General features: G+C 51.8%; 1 long non-coding RNA gene across 1 annotated transcript in view; it reads right to left on the bottom strand.

The window, feature by feature from the left end:
- LOC146869753 (uncharacterized) overlaps positions 1 to 16,444 on the bottom strand; it is a 41,154-nt gene extending 24,710 nt beyond the window's left edge. The window contains exon 1 of the long non-coding RNA XR_014981486.1: positions 16,362 to 16,444. This is a non-coding gene — a long non-coding RNA (uncharacterized LOC146869753). The remainder of the gene's footprint in view (positions 1 to 16,361) is intronic.
- Positions 16,445 to 19,709: the final 3,265 nt, after the last annotated feature.

Raw genomic sequence — 19,709 nt, 5'->3', positions numbered from 1 at the left:
TCAATTTGGGAATAGCGCCTCTCCGTGTCCGTGGGGGCCTTGCTGGCATATGCCTGGGCTGCCCATTGCCCCGGTTCCTGCTCTTGCATTAGGACCGCCCCTAGCCCTACCGGACTTGCGTCTACTAGGACTTCAGTCTTCTTGCTCGGGTCAAAGTAGACCAGCGTGGTCTGATCCAAGAGAGCTTTCTTGATTGCCTCAAACGCTTCCTCCTCTGCATCTGTCCATCGCCACATTACATCGGTTTTGGTGAGGTGTCTGAGAGGTTCGGCTAGAGTGGCCAAATTCGGGATGAACCGCCCACAGTAAGTGGCCATCCCCAGGAAGCTGCGGACCTCAGCCACTGACACCGGAGCTGCGGCCGCTTTGATGGCATGGGACTTCCGGGGATCCACTTGGATGCCTTCTTTGGTGAAGACGTAGCCGAAGAATTCGATGGTTTGTCGAAATAGTTGGCACTTCTCCCGGTGCAGGGTGACACCCTGTTCTTGCAGCCGTGATAGTGTGGCTCGGACGTGCCTGTAGTGTTCTTCCACCGTCTTGGAGTAGATGAGGATGTCGTCACTCACGTTTAAGACACCAGGTAGCCCGAGCAGGATGTCCTTGATGGTGTTTTGGAAGATCTCTGCTGCCGAGGAGATCCCGAAATTCAGGCGTTTGTATCGCTTTAGTCCTAGGTGCGTGCTGAACGTAGTAATGTATCGGCTTTCCTTTGCCAAGGTGAGCTGGTGGTATCCCGCGTTCAAGTCCAGTTTGGAGAACCACCGAGCTCCGTTTAGATCAGACACAATGTCATCCATAGTCGGTGTGATGTGTCTCTCGCGCTTGATAGCTGTGTTCGGAAGCCGCATGTCTATGCACAAATGGATTTTCCCCGGCTGACGTGTTTTCTCCGCGATCACCATGGGTGATACCCACGGTGTGGGTCCGGTCACCCTCTCGATCACTCCTTGCTCTTCCAACCTCTGGAGTTCTTCCTCCACCAGCGACCGTAGGTGGAACGGTATCCGCCTGTGCCTGAGGGCTGACGGTGCCACTGCGGGGTCGATGTGAAGGTGTATCGGTGGCCTCTTAATCTTCCCTAGCCCTGAGAAGAGGCCTTTGAACGTATCCAGCAGGTCTTCGGCTTGCTTGTCCTGGATCTTCCTGAGGAATACGATCAGCCCGAGGTCTTCGGCTGCGTGTCCGCTGAGTAAGGTGTCCACCTCCTGGTCAATGACGTGAATGTCAATGACTATTTCTGAGTTTTCTGCACTCACAGCTACCGTCATATTCCCTTTTAGCGGTAATGGCGTGTCGCTCCCATAGGCGTAGATCTTGGCCTTGGACTGTCGGAGCTCCGGTCTCGGCCTGAGACGGTTGTACTGCTGTATGCCCATTACTGTCACGGACGCACCCGTGTCTATCACCGCGTTGACTTCTGTCCCTGCTATTAGTAGGTCGCATCGCGGCTGCGGTCGCCTGGTACTTTTCAGGGCTTTTGTGAATGATATGAAATACGTTTCTTCTCCATCCTCAGACTCAGTGCTCGAGTCCTTGTGGCCTCTGGCTTTTCCATACCTTGGCGGCGGTTGGGATGACAGCGACGTGTGCGAGAGCTGTCTTACCAGCTTCCTCTGCGGCTTGTCCCACTTGTTCCCGCCTTTCTGTATCTTCCTCCGGCAGACCGACGCAAAGTGGTTTTCGATTCCACAGTTTGTGCACACTTTCCCTCTGACTGGGCATGTCTTGAGCGGGTGGTCTTCGTACCCGCAGTACCAACACAGCCGGGCTTGGGCTGGGGGTCGCCGGTCTCGGGGTCTCTGTGGTCTTTCCCACGCTCGCACCGCATCTGCCTTTTCTGTTTTCACTTCCACCTGTTTGTCTATCCCTCTTACTAGGGCCTGGTCCATTTCCTCTGCTCGCGCCGCCGACAGACCATGCGTCCTGGCCAGGACTAGGATATCGTTCATCGGGATGTTGGGTCTGCGAAGTATCAGTCCACGAAGCGTCTTGCTCTGGATCCCTAGTATTAACTGCGCCCTAATTTCCTCTTTGGCCCTGTCACCTACGAGGTGCGTGTCTGCGAGGGCTCTTAGCCGTGCATGGAAGGCATCCACTGATTCCCCTTCGCGCTGCTTCGCTTGGCGGAGTTTAAAATGTTCATAGTCTGGATTGACCTGCGGTTCGAAATGCGCATTTAGAGCTGCCACTGCCGCCGCGTAGTCATCCTGGTTCCCCGTGTTAGGCAGGTGTTTGAAAAGGAGGTATACTTCTTCCCCCGCGTAGTGGAGTAGGAGGGACCTCTTCACCGTCCCTCGAACCAATGAAATAGTTCTCAAGTCTTCCCAGCCAGGTCTGCCATCGCGGGGCAGATGTCGTGGGGTCAGCGGCTTCGCTGAATGGGGGCAGGACCCCTGACGGGGGGTGGTGGGGCAGCGCTCTGGCTTGATCCTGTTGTTCTGTGTCACTCATCGCGGCGCAGGAACCACGTGCTCGGTGCACCAGTACAATGGCCACTGACCTCCTCAGCAAACCTGTCCACTTTTATGCTGGCGCACCGCGCCGCCTGGCTGGGCGATGCACCCTTCTGGCCTGCAGGTCTTCTGTTGCTCCTTCGGCTGGTGGTGTGGCCTCGCGACCTCCAGGCAGGTCGTGTGTGTGTCTCCGGTGACAGCAGCTGTTCTTTGGAGGAGCTGCTGGGCTGCTCGTAGCCTCGGAGATCAGTGCAGGAAGGGGGTGGGGTGGGGGCTCACCTCGTCGCCAGTGTTATGTTGTAGAGCTCTGCTGGGCAACAGGTGCTGGGGCATGTTGGGGGTGCGCCACGTGCGTGTGGGGCCTAGCGCGAGCAGCGCGCAATAAATACACGGACCCAGTGTAACAGTCGGGCGCGAACTGCCTCTCGTTCGCCTGCCCCTTTATTTTATACTCGCGCGCTCACGTCCGTCGACGTGAGCGCAAACTACGCGTTCTCCCCTCGCGCTCTAGCCGGAGGCTAGAGCGCTAACTGTAACAAAAGTGAAGCTCCGGAGCCGCTGCTGGTTTCTGACTGGGCAGAGAACAGTTGCACTGGAGGGAGCGCGCCCTGGCTGGGAGCGCGACCCAGCCGACACCACAGGAGCGGTACAGGTACCTGGCAGGGTCAGTAAAGATGGAGTTTCCCCTGCTGCGGGTGCGCTGTTCCGCTGTCCGGTGCAGGTTGCATGGAGCCAGCATAGCCCTTTCCAGTTGGAGACGCCCCGTCTGGCATTGGAGCCCCAAGTGGTTCCTTACGCCCAGCCCTGGAGGGCCTAGAACTGGGTGGCCTCTCGCCCGGGCCATAGAGATTGTATAGGGTATGAGCTGTGGTACACCACGATACGCCAGGATGTCAGTGGTGCGCTAGTGCGGGCCTGACATTGGAGAAACTCAACAAACAAATTACTTGGACTTGCATTGGCAGAGGAGGCAGCATGGGGGAATCAATGCGTTGTGCCTCACTCGCCTGGCGCTTGGCGGGGAGAACCGTGTCCGAGGGGAAGGTGGTACTTGGCTGGAAAGGAGGAGATCTAGGGGCAGGCTCAGGCACGACAGAAAGGTAGATTGGACGCCAGACTGCCCAAAAGAATTGCCCTACAACCCCTAGGTTGCCTTGAGGTGAGGACACCTGCAGTAACACGTATCATTACCTGCTGGTGGTACGGCTGAGACATCCAACCAGGTAGACCGCAAGGGGTGAGATCCCTAGGGGGTGGGGGGTGTTTGCCGGATGGGTTCTACGCAGGGGCTCCCTGGATGCCGGACCTGGAGGGCCTTGTTAAGGAGAGCAGCAGCGTCGTCACCGGTACAATGGGTAAAGATAAAGCAGCGAGATCAACGTGAGCAAACACAATAACTCAGTACACCACACCACGCCATCCGCCACAGCTCGTAGTGAGGCAAATGGGAGGTAATGACGGAGGGGAAGAGGAGGAACATGGACAGCCCTCTCGTGCAGAGCTTTTGGCTGCCATTCAGGGGTCTAGGAAGGCCCTAGAGGACCGCATTGAGACTGTATGAATAGATGTCAACCTGCTGAGGGCAGATCTGCAGAACGTAGCAGAAAAGGTGCCCGCGGCTGAGGGAGATAGCAGGGACCTGCAGAGCGAGGTAGTGACTATTAAACATCAGGTGGCCCAGATGACAACAGCCACGAGGGCCCTGGGGCAATGAACTGAGGATGCAGAAGGGCGTGCTCGACGCAGTAACATCCGAGTGATGGGATTCCCTTAGTGAGCAGGGCAAGGGACGGAAGAGCAATTCCTGGAGCAGTGGATACGCACCCAGTCGCGTCCGCGGGGACTCTCTGAGCTGTTTGTTACAGAAAGGGCGAGTAGGGCCCTGGTGCCACCTCCCCCTCCGGATGCACAACCGCGAGCCATAATAGCAAAGGTGTTGAACTATCACGACAGACACTGTATCCTGCATGCTGCCAGGGAACCGATGGACCTGAGCTACGAAAACAATAAAATTACTATTTACCCGGACTACACCAGACAAGTCCAAGAAGTGCGGATATCCTTCCTGGTTTCTGGGGTATTAAGCAGAAGGTACGTGACCTACAGCTGCAATACATGCTCCTCTACCTGGCAGTATTGAAAGTACTGGCGCAAGCCAAGGCCCACATCTTTGAGTCTCTGGAGGAGGTCTGGGAATGGCTGGAGATTCGAGGAGATGCTCCCCCATTGCGTGAACAACTTGGCCAAAACCAGAAATGATGCTCCCTTTCCAACAAGGGCTCCTAGCGTATGCTCGGCTCGACGGCGACACAGAACCTGGGCTCACAGGAGGAGCACAGGGTCACTGTGGGAGAGGATGGAACTTTGCAGCTGGGAACCACGGATGATGGGACCTCTGATTCGCCAACCATACCTATCATGCTGGACCCGGGGCGGTGAACATCAGAGACACTGGGCCTAATGGTGGACATTTTCCCTGAGACCCTGATAGACGTGCCCCGAGCCGGAGGGGGATTCAAACAAGGGCTGGCTGAACCACTGGTGCACTGGTCACATACTCTTCCACATGCTGTGCGCGTGGAGACGTGTTTGAATGTAGTGAGGGTGCTCCTGCGAGCACTGCTAACATGAGAGCGAGTGGTGTGTTGGCACCAAGAGCTGGTAAGATGCAATGGAGGGGGTGAGAGCGGGAGGGGTGCACGATTGGTTTCAGTGCTAAGCACTGGTAGGCTTCAGCAGAATTTGTTTGCGGACTAGAAATCGCTGGTCCGTTAGAGGGTGGGCTTGCCAGGGTAGTCTGTAGTGCTGTGGTTTATTCACTAGCCCCGGTTGGGCTATTAGGGAAGCTGGGGTTGGCAATTCTGACAGCTCAGCTGCATGTGTATTGTTTGTCGGTGGGAACTGGGGAGTTTTGTTCAGTAGTTTGTTAATGGTTGCAGGTACTATGGGTGTACAGCGGGTGGAGATGTTGGGCAGCAGTCGATGGATCATGAGATGTGCGAGTGCCATGTTGCGACTATATGACAAAGGGGGTTTGGTTCCTCAGGACAAAGCGCAATAGGGGGCTCTCCTTCCTAAAAAGACACAGTGCTACGTTTGCCTTCCTGCAGGAAACGCATCTGGACGACACTGTGCCCGCTAGAGTGGCAAAAAAGTGGCAGGGTCAGACAATTCATTCCTCGTATTCTATATATGCAAAGGGCACACTGGTATGGGTGGCCCCGGGAACTCCGTTAACTCTCATATACATGGAGGCAGATGTTGGGGACCGATACGTGCTACTGCGCGGAAAGCTTGATGGCCGTGACATTGCCATTTTGAATACGTATGCCCCAAACACAGATGAACCTGCTTTCTACCAGGCAAGGCAAGACTTAATAGCTGCAAAACTGGATGTTCCGCTTATATGGTTGGGTGATTTCAATTGCGTACTCGACCCTGACCTGGACAGACCCCCCCTCAGAACCGTCACAAAACCACAATTGACAAAAAAGTTGTGAGCAGTAATGAGGAAGGAGTAGTTTCTTTTCTGTAACTCCAGTTCTGTAGTAGGGGTATCTCTGTGATAGTCATAATCTAGTGAATAGTCCCGCCCATGTGCGGGGACCCCGGAGCAATAAAAAATAATCCACCATACCATGCAACTTACAGGAGCGTGATCCAATGGGAATCGAGCCAAATGGGTCACCCCCACGTCTGGAAAGGCGGGCATCTCCGTTACTAGCACCCTGTCCAGTCTGCTATGCATGTTATGTGTGGATAAAAAGCATGTAAGGAGATTCTGGGTCGGGTATTTTTCCCACCAGGCGTCCTGTAGCCCCATCTTCTGTAGTAGGGGAATGTGCGGGGACCCCGGAGCAATAAAAAATAATCTCTTAAGGTGTCAAATCATGCAGACCTGCATCCACCTTTAAGAGAGAATTTAATTTAAAGACAGATAATGCAGCCTATACCCACAGGCTACACTGTCCAGTACTTCAACTAGAATTCCACCAACATCCACAAACAGCACTGCCTGTCCAGCTTTTCTCCACAAGGGAAAAAACACCCTGCCTCTCCAAGAAAAAGCCTCTGGAATGATAGAGAGGAAGGAATGGACAGACAAGCCCCATAGGCTGCCATTATGTGGCTCAGAACAGGATACTGTGCCTTTAAGAAAACTTTCCAGAACTTTCCCAGTATCCCAGAATGCAGAGCAGGTCCCTTTTACTTTCAGTTCTTTTTGAAGGCGTAGCACGCCAGACCTGTAGCATTCCTTAAATGAAAATTCATCTCTCCACCGGGGAGGAGGGCGGGCGCTTATGACTATCACAGAGATACCCCTACTACAGAACTAGAGTTACAGAAAAGAAACTACTCCTTCTGTAGTAGGGGATCTCTGTGTATAGTCATAATCTAGTGAATAGAATGGCAAGCCCATCCCCACACAACAACGGCGGTGGAGAAGACACAAGACAATACCACTACTGTGCGAACAAATTTCGCAGCGAAGCCTGCCCAACCTGAGCATCTGCCCTGGCATCCGTGTCCAGACAGTAATGCGCAGCAAAGGTATGGACCGACTTCCAAGTGGCCGCCTTGCAGATTTCCGCAATCGGAACATTACGCAGCAAAGCCGTCGTGGCAGCTTTGCCCCTGGTGGAATGAGCTTTAGGTTTACCCCCTAAGGTCTTATTAGCCTTTTGATAACACAATTGTATGCAGGACACAATCCACCAAGAAATGGACTGCTTAGAGGTCGCGAGACCGGTCCTGACTGATCCATAATTAACAAACAATTGGTCTGACCTACGAATATCCTTGGTCTTATCCAGATAAAATTTCAACACCCTCCGAACATCCAGGGAATGGAGAGACCTTTCCGCTGGCGAAGAGGGATTCTGAAAGAACGTAGGTAAAGTTATGGTCTGGTTGACATGAAAATCAGAGATAACCTTAGGAAGAAATTTAGGGTGAGTACGCATCACAACCTTAGCAGCATGAAATACAGTATAAGGTTCTTGACAACATAATGCCTGAAGTTCACTCACCCTGCGGGCCGATGTAATGGCCACTAGGAACGCTGCCTTCCAGGATAGGTGCTGCAATGAAGCCTTGTGAATGGGTTCGAAAGGCTCCTTCATCAGTCTGGACAGCACCACATTCAAGTCCCAGGAAGGCGAGGCAAGTCTGACAGGAGGAAACACTTTCTTCAAGCCTTCCAAAAAATCCGTGACCACATGGATCTGAAAGAAGGAAGTCTGTGAAGGGCATTTCCTGTAAGCAGTCAAAGCAGCCAGATGAACCTTAATGGAATGGAAATTAAGGCCAGACTGCGCCAAATGCAAAAGGTACGGAAGAATGACATCTTCCTTACATGTCGTAGGATCAAAGTTCTTGGACTTACACCAGATACAGAACCTCTTCCACTTATAGGCATAGGACGTCCTAGTGGAAGGCCGTTTAGACTCCTTCAGTATGTCCATACAATCTTCTGGTAGATTCAGATGGCCATATTGCACTATTTCAGGAGCCATGCCGCCAAACTCAAAGACGAGAGGTTGGGGTGCACCATCCGCCCCCCGAACTTCGTGAGAAGGTCCGGCCTGCACGGCAACCGTATGTGAGAAAGGAGAGACCGGTGAAGTAGGTCCATGAACCATCACTGTCTGGGCCATTCCGGGGCGATCAGGATCATCCGCGCCCTGGACTGGGACAGCTTGATGAGCACTGCCGGAATCAGGGGAATAGGTGGAAAAGCGTACAGAAAGCTGTTCGACCAATCGATCCATAACGCATTCCCCAGCGTCCCCCGCTGGTAGTACCTGGATGCGAAGTCTCGGCATTTGCTGTTTTCGGCGGTGGCGAACAGATCTACGTCTGGAGTCCCCCACCTTGCGAAGACTTCTCCTAGTACTTCGTCGTTATGACCCATTCGTGGTTTTCCTGAATCAGCCTGCTCAGTGCGTCCGCCTGAGCATTCTGTACCCCTGGCAGATGCGTGGCCGTAATCGTCAGTCCTCGGGCCAGAAGCCAGTGCCAGATCGCCTGCGCCTCCTGCAACAGAGTGCGCGATCTCGACCCCCCCTGCTTGTTGAGGTAATACATAGTGGTTGTATTGTCCGTCTGTATCAGCAGCGAGTTGGTCTGGAAGGACGGAAGGAAGGCCTTCAGTGCCAGGAAGACAGCTCTGAGTTCCAGGAAATTGATGTGGTACGTCGATTCCAACGGGGACCACGTTCCTTGAATCTGCAAGTCCCCGGAATGCGCTGCCCAGCCTTGGAGAGACGCATCCGTCACGACACTCTCCGTGGGAATGCCCTTGTGGAAGGGAACCCCCCTGAGGAGGTTTTCCGCCGAACACCACCACTTCAGAGACTGAAGAGCATGTAGAGACAGCCGTATCTTGTCGTCCCAAGAACCTGTCTTCTGATCCCACTGATCCTCCAAGCACTCCTGCAGTGGTCTCATGTGCAGCTGTGCGTGAGGCGTGAGGAAGATACAGGAGGCCATCGATCCCAGCAGCGAAGACACCTTCCTCACTGTCGTCGATGGAGCAGTCCTGAGGTCCTGAGCCTTCCGAAGGAGTGATAACCGTCTCTCCTCCGAAGGAGACACGCTTGCTGACCGCGTATCGATGGAGGCTCCCAGGTACTGTATGCACTGGACCGGAGTCGGGACAGATTTGGACATGTTTACGTGTAACCCCAGCTTGTGCAAGAGAGCGCACGTCCACCGGAAGTGATCTTGCTCTTCCGAGAAGGATGATGCCTTGATCAGCCAATCGTCCAGATACGGGTAGACAAACACCTTGTTCCTCCGCAGGTGTGCCGCCACCACCGCCATGCACTTCGAGAAGGTCCTGGGCGCAGACTTTAGCCCGAATGGCAGTACTGTGTATTGATAGTGATTGGCGCCGACTTGGAATCGCAGGAACTTCCTGTGCTTCCGTGCGATGGGCACATGGAAGTACGCATCCTGTAGATCTATGGCACAGAGCCAGTCTCCCCGTTGCAGCTGAGGGTAAATCTGATGCAACAATAGCATGCAAAACTTCTCACTGCGAATCCATTTGTTTGCCTGTCGCAAATCCAGAATGGGCCTGAACTCGTTCTTGTCCTTCTTGCGAACGAGAAAGAACCGAGAGTACAGACCTCTTCCCCTTTGAGACAGAGGTACCTCTTCTACCGCCTTTTTTCTCAAGACTGTATCCATTGCAAACAATATTCAGCACCCACTTGTCCTGAGTAATTTTTCTCCACTCTGCCGGAAAAAATTGAATGCTTCCCCCCACCGGAGTGGGTAACGGTTGAGGGGGAAGTAGACGCTCAGGGCCGAGACCCGCCGGGCCCTTGGTAGTGGTAGCAGCCTGCTGGCCTCCTCTACCCCTCTGGTGTTTCTGGAAGGGCTTCCGGAACTGCTGCTGTTGGTGCTGCTGCTGTCCCGAACCCTGCCCGCGCCCTCTGCCCGTAGACCCGAACCTCCTCTGGAACGGGCGCTTCTTCTTCTCGGCCTTCTCCAACCCGACAGCCGTCAGGGTCTCCGCCTCCGCCTTCATGCGGACCATCTCATCATCCGCATGTTTTCCAAACAGGGTTTCCCCCGAGAAGGGCAGATTGGCTACTCTGTGCTGAGCCTCTGGCTTGAGCGACGTCAGGCGCAACCAAGAGTGACGCCTCTGATGGACACCATGACAGTGAGAGTGCGCCGCCAACAAGGAGACATCCGCTGCCGCACTGATGACCTGGTTTGAAACCAGCATCCCCTCTCGCACCGTTTCCAGGAAGTCCTCCTTCCTGTCCCGGGGCAGCAGGTCCGCATACTGTTGGAGGGACTCCCACAGGGCCCGGTCGTAACGCCCCAACAGCGCCCCCGCACTTGCCACCTTCATGGTGGTAGACGCGGTCCCACACACCTTCCTGCCTGCCGAGTCCAGCCAGCGGCTTTCCTTGTCGGGCGGGACCGTCGATGAAGGAGCAGTCGCGTGCTGCTTCCTCGCCGCCGTCACGATGACAGAGTCCGGCTTCGGGTCCATCCGTAAAAAAGCAGGATCCGAGTCCGGGGCCCGATACTTTTTCATGAGCCGTGAGGGAGCGGATTTCGTCTCCGCGGGGGTGAGGAACAACTCCAACGCGGGTTCCACCAGTCCCGGCACTAGAGGCAGCAGGGGGCGAGACAGGTGTTTTTTGTGTAGAGTCTCGAATATCACGGACGTCGTGGGTGTCGGTACCGTCACCGTGATGCCCAACTTGGCTGCCCCCCGCAGCAGCACCTCCAGGAAGGAGACCAGATCATCTACCGGAGACACCCTAGTCCCCGGTGAGTCCGACAGCGTCGGTGAGAAGTCCCTGGCCGAGGACCGTGTGCGTGACCTGGACCTGTGCCTCCTATGGCGCCGTCCTGATGTCGACGACGACGACCTCCTATGGCTCCGCGACCTTCTCCTCCTGACGGAGCGGGAGCGCGACCTCCTCGGCTTCGGCCTGTCCGACGGTCTTGCCGGACCCGGCGACCGTGGGTGATGCAGCCTCGGCGTCCCCTGCGGCGGAGTCGGATACCTGGGCAGGGAGACCGACCGCGGTGGGACTGCAGGCGGCCCCAACGGAGTGCGAGGCGGTATAGGACGCGGAGGGGGAGGTGGAGGTGGTGACGCCAGCCGTGGTGGCAGTGGCGGTGGCGGTGGTGGTGGAGGAGGAGGAGGAGGAGGAGTCGGCGGTCGTGGTGGCGGTGGCGGAGGTGGTGATGGCGTAGGGTTCCGATGGGGTGTATACACCATGGAGTACCCGATCACGGCGACTCCGTTCCCCTCTTACTCCTGGCGTCAGGGCTCCCCCTGCGCCGTCTCGACGTCGACCTACTCGACGTCGATCGTCTTCTCGACGTCGATCGTCTTCTCGACGTCGATCTCTTCGACGGCAATCGTCTTGACGTCGATCTCCATGATGTCGACCGCCTCGACGGCGACCGTCGCCTCTTCGCCGACGGCGAGCGGCGCTCCCCCTTCGACGGCGAGCGCCGACGCCGGGCCTGATCTCGCCGCCGATGGCTCGACGGCGACATCGACGGCGTCGTCGCAGAAGATGCCGATGTCGTCGACGGCGGCATGTTCAGCTCCTTCGACGTCGATCGTCGACGCCGCTTCTCCCCAGAGCCCTGGGGAGATGGCGAACAGACCGTAGTCATCCCCCTCGATGCCGCCGTCGACGCCCTCGACGTCGACGGGGAGTAGGGATGCTTGCTGGTCTTCCTGCCCCTGGGGAGCCCCCCAGAGGCCTCAGCATGGGCAGAATCAGCCCCTCCAGACCCACCTCGTGCCTTCAGCCCTCTGTCCTCCAGGACCTGGAGCCTGATCTTCTTCCTCTCTCTCAGGGTCCTGGCTGAAAAGGAGCGGCAGATCTCACACTCCTCAGGCACGTGGGACTGGGGAAGGCAGACGATGCACACCCTGTGTGGGTCTGACTTAGCCTTCTTCCTTTCACAATCAGGACACTTGTCAAACAAGCCAGGCATGCTGACAACACCAGAAGGAAAGGACTTTACTAACACTAAATCACTTGAAAAGTAACAAATAAACCCTTGAAAAGGGAGAGCTCAATGCTCCAGGGTCCTGCTAGCAGGAGCCGGAAAAAAGAACTGAAAGTAAAAGTGACCTGCTGTGCATTCTGGGATACTGGGAAAGTTCTGGAAAGTTTTCTTAAAGGCACAGTATCCTGTTCTGAGCCACATAATGGCAGCCTATGGGGCTTGTCTGTCCATTCCTTCCTCTCTATCATTCCAGAGGCTTTTGCTGGGAGAGGCAGGGTGTTTTTTCCCTTTTGGAGAAAAACTGGACAGGCAGTGCTGTTTGTGGATGTTGGTGGAATTCTTGTTGAAGTACTGGACAGTGTAGCCTGTGGGTATAGGCTGCATTATCTGTCTTTAAATTAAATTCTCTCTTAAAGGTGGATGCAGGTCTGCATGATTTGACACCTTAAGAGATTATTTTTTATTGCTCCGGGGTCCCCGCACATGGGCGGGACTATTCACTAGATTATGACTATCACAGAGATTCCCCTACTACAGAAGATGGGGCTACAGGACGCCTGGTGGGAAAAATACCCGACCCAGAATCTCCTTACATGCTTTTTATCCACACATAACATGCATAGCAGACTGGACAGGGTGCTAGTAACGGAGATGCCCGCCTTTCCGGACGTGGGGGTGACCCATTTGGCTCGATTCCCATTGGATCACGCTCCTGTAAGTTGCATGGTATGGTGGAATGCCCCCGTCCAGGGACCTCGACAGTGGAGGATGCCCTCTGATACTCTGGAGGATTAGTAGGGGAGGGAGACACTGCCCCAGGCGCTGTCAGACTACAGGACACTCAATTGGAGGGGGACATCCAGTAGATGCACGGAGTGGGAGGCAATGAAGAAGGTATTGAGGGGCGTGAGTATGGGACTCACCTGTGGAGTCCGTTGTCAGCTATAGCGCCAGTTGAGGAATAGAGAAGATGCCTTAGTAGAGATCCAGACTGGTGACCAAGCGCACCCCACCGAAAGTGCCCGAGAGTTTATGCTACGTGAGCAAATTAGAGACGTCTGGGACAGGTTGGACAAATACACGCTCTGCCGTTACCGCCAGCGGTTCCATTCCAATGGCGACAAATAGGGATTTTGCGCACGGAGCAGACACCACTGCTAACGACCTGCTTGCGCAACACAGTGGGAGACATGGTACACTCCAGCGTAGGCATACTGAAAGTGTTTCAACAGCATTTACAGAAGGTATACACTGCAGATCCGGCCGTCCAGGGGGACTGCAAAGTCCCATTTTTGGGGGGATTGTAACTGACACCTCCCACTGGCGGGTAAGAAGGAATTGGAGGCATAACTAACAGCCGTGGAGATACTCTAGGCACTGTGGGAGCTGCCCAGGGGCAAGGTGCCTTGGGGGGGGGGGTTTAGAGGGGGAAGGGATTCCCATCTGAATTTTATCAGGCTACTCAGAGAAGTTGGCACAACCACTATTGCAAGTATATGAGGAGGCGTTTGAGCAGGGACTCTTGCCCACATCCCTGCGGGAAGGGGAAATATGCATGCTATTGAAACAACGGGGGGGATGGTCGGGACCCGGTGGCATACTGCCCGCTCACTATGATTAGCTTGGATGCTAAAATACTCTGCAAAGCACTGGTGAGGCGACAGGCCCCACATAAGCGCCCCCGGCTGCAACACAAGCATGAAAATAATCGATTAACGCATGTCATGCATGAGGTACAACATTGGGATGAGGAACTAGTGCTAGTGGCCGTCGACCTCGAGGAGGCGTTTGACACTGTGTATTGGGGATACCTCCAGGAGGTATTAAGGGCAGTGTGATTCGGGCTGCGGTTCTGCCAGTGGGTCGAACGTCTTTATACGAAGCCGAGCCTCCGGGCAGGAGTGTGTCAGAGCCAGTCAGAAAATGAACATTGGAGCGAGGAACGCGGCAGGGCTGCCTATTGTAGCCATTGCTCTTTGCCTTTGGCAGTATGGGCTCAACTTGAGCAATGGGGCGCACGCATAGGGGAGAGATCCCATTTAATATCGCTGTACGCCGACGATGCCCTGTTCCACATCACATTCACCCATGATGCGGTCCCTAGATTATTGCGGGAAGAAGGAATCTGCTCAGGGTGTGCAAGTTTCGTATGACGTGCATGATATGCATGACACACGCCTTGGCCATGCGCCAGTCTGGTAACAGCTGAGGGGCAGTGTGAGAAAGTGGGTTTTTGTTGCAGTAAACCCCCCCTTTTAATTTTTTGTTGTCAGACTACTTGTAGTAATGTAGTCCAGACAGGTTGAGGTATTTCAAGAGGATTTAATGTAAGATGTTAAGTATCCTGGAATAAGCCCCACCAGGAGCAGCCAGCAGGCAGCTCAGCCCCATCAACTGTGGCTTATCTTCAACCAGCACCCAACATTCCGTAGTACATCATAGTGCAGAAGCATTCCACTAGAAGGGCATTGAGTGGGTAAAAGCAAACATAGAAATATGCAATAGATAGAATACAACATACCTCCTTTTCTTCCACAACAGAAAAACTAAAGATAGAAACATAGAAACACCTAAAGGAGAAAGCGTACCAATCATTACCCTCTATCACACCCACTGGCCAGACAGATGTGACAGAAGCCAATGCACAGCATGCAGAAAATACAGAAAAGAAATGATATAATAAAATCAGACACATTCCTTCTCTGAGAACACAATGCAATACAAAATGCAGAACATAGAACAATAAGACTTGAGAAATAAAACTAAAAAGTCCAAACACAAAAATAGGCACTATTAGTCCATCATCAAACCAACACTTAAAAGGAACAAAAAGAATAGTTAGACTGGAAAGATAGGTACTCTTCTTCCCTTCTCCAACGAATACACAAAAGGAACAGGAAGATAGAAAGACTAAGAGAAAACCACCAGAAGGTACAAACACAAATAAGTACTCTTATTCCCTTCTTCATTAAACAACGAGAAAGAGAATAGAAAGATATCAAACAGATAGGCAGAGGAATAAACAAAAGATCCTTCACACCGCCCTGTAAAACAGCATTAAAAAATTAGATTGAATATTATTGAACATTTGAAAGAGATATAACCCAACAGAGACAACCTAATAATATGGCTACACATTGAAAAAACACGGCTCGATTGAAATCTCATTGAAACCTTGAGAGGGATAAACCCCAAATCGACAACCTTGAAAACATTGAAAACATTGAATAGTTGAAAAGAAATAACCCAAATTGACATCCTCAAAAGGTCTCAAATTGAAAATCATTGAAATATTGACCTTTTACAACTAGAATACATGCAAATTGATAAATCGATAGAGATACACATTTCTCACCAAGAAATACTGGACGCATGCATATACCTTGATACTTGAGTACATAAATTGATTTGTGCAATTCCTACAGAGAATACTGCACGCATGTAAATGTTTACTAAGCAAACTGTACATTGATAATTGAGTACACAAATCGATATGTGCAATCCCTACAGAGAATGCTGCACGCATGTTAACGTTTACCATGCAAACTCTGTACAAGGATCTTTCCATGCACAAAATTGAAAACTAGAGAAAAATTGAGAAATTGAAATTTTGAAAACCTGCAAACCTGCAAACTGTAAATGGAATGTAAAACAGTGCGTTTAAATATCACAGTGAACCTGCAAGTAGATTGATACATTTAAAAGAAAATTGAAAAATCGATTTGTTGAGAGCATATCACTGGGGTCATAAAAAAAATAAGTACCCCATTACTAAAATAGAAATCTGAATAGAAATCATGCTCAGCTAGACCTGTGAACAATAGCTTAAATGTGCACCCAAAAGACATTGAAATACAACAACACGCTCCTTAGTTGACATAGAGCTGGAGCTGTCTTATTGGAAGCAAGCAAAAGAAATATGGCAATTGAAATTGAGCATATTGAAACGAACAGAAACTTGCAGCTTCGTGATGCACTAGATGGTCAAACTGACTGTCTCATACAACTCCAAAGTATTGACACAAGGAATATAAAAAACAACCACAAGATGGCACTCTTGTGAAGAAATTGAAAGACCTAACTCGAACTCGTTTGTGCTTATTTCTGTTTTCATGTTGATTCCTGAAATCGATAGGTCTCCGTGTTCACAGATAATACCAGTGAAAAAAAACAAGTTCCGTGCACAGTTTAAAAAAAATAGGTAGTGTTGGCTGCCAAAATTATAAAACACTGTGTTATGCTTAGTTGTGCATGCGCTCGTTTCCCTCTAAATTTTGAAAGAAGACACCAAATTGAGACGGGCATTAACAAGTATGATGGGCAAATCCACAGCATAAACCTCGATCAAGAGATACTTCGACATGCTCTGCGTAAGGAGTTAGACTAAGATATTGAGCTTACTTTCAGAACCCCAGTCCGGCAGAAAACACTTCCAATGAAGAACACCTCCTGTCCTGGTTTTATTAGCTCTACGTTGTGCTCCCGTAACCATGAGAACACAATACAAAATGGCGGCTTGAAAAGAACACCTCCCATACTCGTTAACTTGCCCTACATTGCGCTCCCGTTACCATGGGAGCACAGTACGAAAACACTGCTTGACGTTGTGCAAGCCTACGCAGTGACGTCCTCAAAGTCCTTCAGAAATCGAAGAATAAAGAAAGATGAAAACGCTAGATGCCAATGACGGATTTTTCCCCTGGTACACAAGAAGATTCGACAACGTCATCAGTCATAAAATGACAGCGTCAACGAAGGATCGCTCAGCTGACACCCGGTGAGTGAGGACACGAGCATACAAGAACAGACACACCAGCAAATGACTCACGGTTAAATGAGACGAGTTCTAGTACAAAACAGGAACACTGAATGGCAACAGCTGGGCTGATTCGTTTGCAGCTTGATTAAAGTTCGTTTGCAGCTCGATTAATGTCAATGTCAATGTACCTTCAGTCTTGAATATTTTACCGCGTTACTTTGTAGGCAGCTGTACAATCTGGGCATCCGCTGGGCGTTGATTATCTTGTTCATAGAATGCCCCTTAGATTTTTATGAATAGTATCTTGGAAGCCAAATATTTAAAAATGGTGAAGCGCAGCATTTGTATATAGATTTTGTTTTGCTCTGGGAACCGCTTACTTAATATTGAAATATTGTAGATTCTCGTTGAAGGTGTTTAAAAACACAGAGGTCGATTAAATTGAGGAAGAATCTGGCTTGAACCGGTAAGGGCGACCGGTGAGATGGTCACTGGTGGGGCTCTGAAGCCAGAGTCTTAGCTTGATGTTTGATGAGGTTTGAAATATCTTGCCTTCTTGAAATATAGAGTTCTTGAATTGACGTGTAGATAAATTGAAGTAGATTTAAAATAACTTGCCTTCTTGAAACTTGACTATTTAGTTACTTTCTTGAAACAGCATCTTTAGTTGCCTTTTTGAAACTTGACTTCTTTGGTTGAGCACGTAGGTAAGATCAACTCGTCGCCAAAAAGATGTAGTATCCTGGAATAAGCCCCACCAGGAGCAGCCAGCAGGCAGCTCAGCCCCATCAACTGTGGCTTATCTTCAACCAGCACCCAACATTCCGTAGTACATCATAGTGCAGAAGCATTCCACTAGAAGGGCATTGAGTGGGTAAAAGCAAACATAGAAATATGCAATAGATAGAATACAACATAACTGATGCTCTTTGACTTGGTGTGCCCTGGGCTCCTGCCAATCAGGTGCCCATGGCCTGTGTTCCTTCCCTAAAAACTGCCTAACAGCCAAAACCCAATTGGCATCTCTGGTCACATGCCAGCGCCTGGTAAATGGTACCCAGGGCCTTGTGACCAGAAAAGGCCCCTAAGAGCAGCAGCACTTATTGTGCCTGTACCCTGACACACACACACTGCCTTTGCAGGCTGAGTGTCCTGGTGCAGAACAAAACAAAGAGTCGACATGGCACACATCCCTGTGTGCCATGCCCACAACACACACTGCCCTGGCATACCTCAGTCACCCCTCTAGCTGGGCGCCCTATGCCAGTAGTGTGGGCACAGGTGCATGAGCCCTGTGCCCCTATAGTACCCAGGTCCATTCCTGGGCACTGTAAGTGCAGTGCTGCCTTTAAGAGTATATGGTGTTGGAAGGTCGTCAACACGAACTCCACAGCACCATGATGGCTTCACTGAAGACTGAGAAGTTTGGTATCAAACTTCTCAGCAGAGTAAACCCACACTGATGCCAGTGTGGAATTTACTGTAAGATGCACGACAGAGGGCAACTTAGAGTTCCCCCCCTAAACCGAACCTACAATCCACGTCTTGTCTGAGGGGCTGCCTAGGCTGCCACACTGCAGACATGTTGCTGGACCTGGGTAGAGAGCCATCCGCTCTCCTGGGCCTGCAACATTGCACATCCTAGGCGAGGTGCTAGGTCTCCTCCCCCAGGATGGGCAGGGGAAGCTTCAAAGGCATGCCGCCTTTGTGAGCTTCTCCAGGCCACTTGCTGTACTCAGCAACTGGCCCCTACCTGTTGTGACCCCCACCCTGGCGGGAAGACCAGCGGGAAACCCCAAGGAAGGAAAGGGGGTGTGCCAGCCTCTGCCAACCCCACCCCTCAGGCATTGTACCCTGGCCTCATTTGTATTTACGTAAAGTGTGCTACATGTGTACACTGTACAGGGTGACTGTGAGAAGTTGGCCTGATGTATGATGTCACTAGTTCTAGTGTACACCCTATATCAGTCCAAACAACCCTTATGGTGATTGGTTGTAAAGTCAACCTTATAGACCAGCTATCCAAGTGGTAGCATGGACAAGAGCAGTCTTAGACTAAACTCTGAATGGCATGTGAAACCAGCTGTGATACCATATATAATCCCTTGAATACCAAATGAAAGGACACCACAACAGATATATATATAAAATAAAGTGTATTTATTCTAGTCAAACCCTCAGCACTCTTTATGAGATTAGAGGTAAGTACAACACAGTCTTATTTAAGCATACATTAAGTCACACAGGTAAGTAATACAGTTAGGCCCTAGGGGCCACGCAAACCATATACTAAGTAAGTGGTATAAGGACCACTGTCACGGAAATAGAATAGGCCTGGGCCTAGGGAATCGCTGGGGCTACACTACACTAGCAACAGTTAGGAAGTGGGAGGCCCACGGGATTCAGGTGCAGAGTGGAAACACTCACACGTAATGCGTAAAAGTCGATAGAAATAGTAGTTGTTAGCAATTAACAGTTTAAGGACACTTCTGAAGCAGCTAGAGAGTCGAGACTCGGAAACTAGACCCTAGGATAGTCACTACCCTTGTGAGCACCGAAGTACCCAAGTTACCTAGCCCACAGGCTGCGGGTGCATAGGTGTGAACTTGCATCGGGTTTCGTCGTGGACTTCTATGGATGCCTGAAGGAAAGTTGCTGACAGGCAGTCAGTGAAGAGTGTCCGGTGGATCCCAAGGCTGGGATCAAGAAGAGAGGAGACCTGCAAGCAGAAGGGACAGAGTCAAGGTCACTAGCCAGTGACCACGTGGAACCAGGAAGGAACCAGGCGATGTCGTGAAGATTGCAGGTGAAGGTGAAGCTTGTCGCTGCAGCCACGAGGACCAGGCTACGTCGAGGACGACCAGGACCAGGAGGCGAGCTGTCCCACGAAGGCTCTATATGTCGGCGGCGTCGAAGTTGGACTAGGACTCACCAAGCCTTGGCAAGCGGAACCCACGAAGAACGGAGGACTTGCTTCTGGTGCAGACCAG

Source organism: Triturus cristatus, chromosome 1_1, assembly GCF_964204655.1.
Source record: "Triturus cristatus chromosome 1_1, aTriCri1.1, whole genome shotgun sequence".
In the NCBI taxonomy this organism is placed as follows: domain Eukaryota; kingdom Metazoa; phylum Chordata; class Amphibia; order Caudata; family Salamandridae; genus Triturus; species Triturus cristatus.
Note: the sequence above shows the minus strand (reverse complement) of the source record. Positions and strands in the feature narration are given on the sequence as shown.